This window comes from Carlito syrichta, unplaced genomic scaffold, assembly GCF_000164805.1.
Source record: "Carlito syrichta isolate Samal-C Ts95f unplaced genomic scaffold, Tarsius_syrichta-2.0.1 Scaffold309891, whole genome shotgun sequence".
NCBI lineage: Eukaryota > Metazoa > Chordata > Mammalia > Primates > Tarsiidae > Carlito > Carlito syrichta.
Genome location: NW_007253987.1, coordinates 383,751 through 384,458, shown reverse-complemented (window position 1 = coordinate 384,458; position 708 = coordinate 383,751).

The following is a 708-nucleotide window of genomic DNA, read 5'->3' as shown; positions in this document are numbered from 1 at the left end:
AATTGAGATTCCAGAAGCAAAACCTCAATTTCTCAACCAACTCATCTTCAACAAACCCTCCACCACCTACCACTGGGGAGAGGAGAACCTATTCAGTAAATGGTGCTGGGAAATCTGGCTGACCACATGCAGAAGATTGAAACAGGACCCCTATCTATCCCCATGCACAAAGGTTAACTCCAAATGGATCAGAGACCTAAATGTAAAACCTCAAACCATAAGAACCTTAGAAAAGGAAGGAAATACTCTCATGGAAATCGGAACTGTCATCTAATTCCTGAACAAAACCCAAAACCCACAGGTCATAAGAGAGAAAATAGACAAGTGGGACCTTATTAAACTGACAAGCTTCTGCAAAGCCAAAGAAACTATCAAGAGAGCAGGGAGACAGCCTACAGACTGGGAAAAAGTATTTGCCAACACCAGATCTGACAAAGGCTTAGCATCCTGGATCTACAAAGAACTCAAACGTGCTGAAAAGAAAAAAACAAACAACCCCATTTTAAAATGGGCAAAAGATATGAACAGACACTTCACAAAAGAAGATATCCAAGCAGCCAACGAACACATGAAGAAATGTTCAACCTCACTAATCATCAGGGAGATGTAAATCAAAACCACACCGAGATACCCATCTAACTCCAATCAGAATGGCAATTAACAACACTCAAAAATAACAGCTGCTGGAGAGGGTGTGGCAAAAAGGGA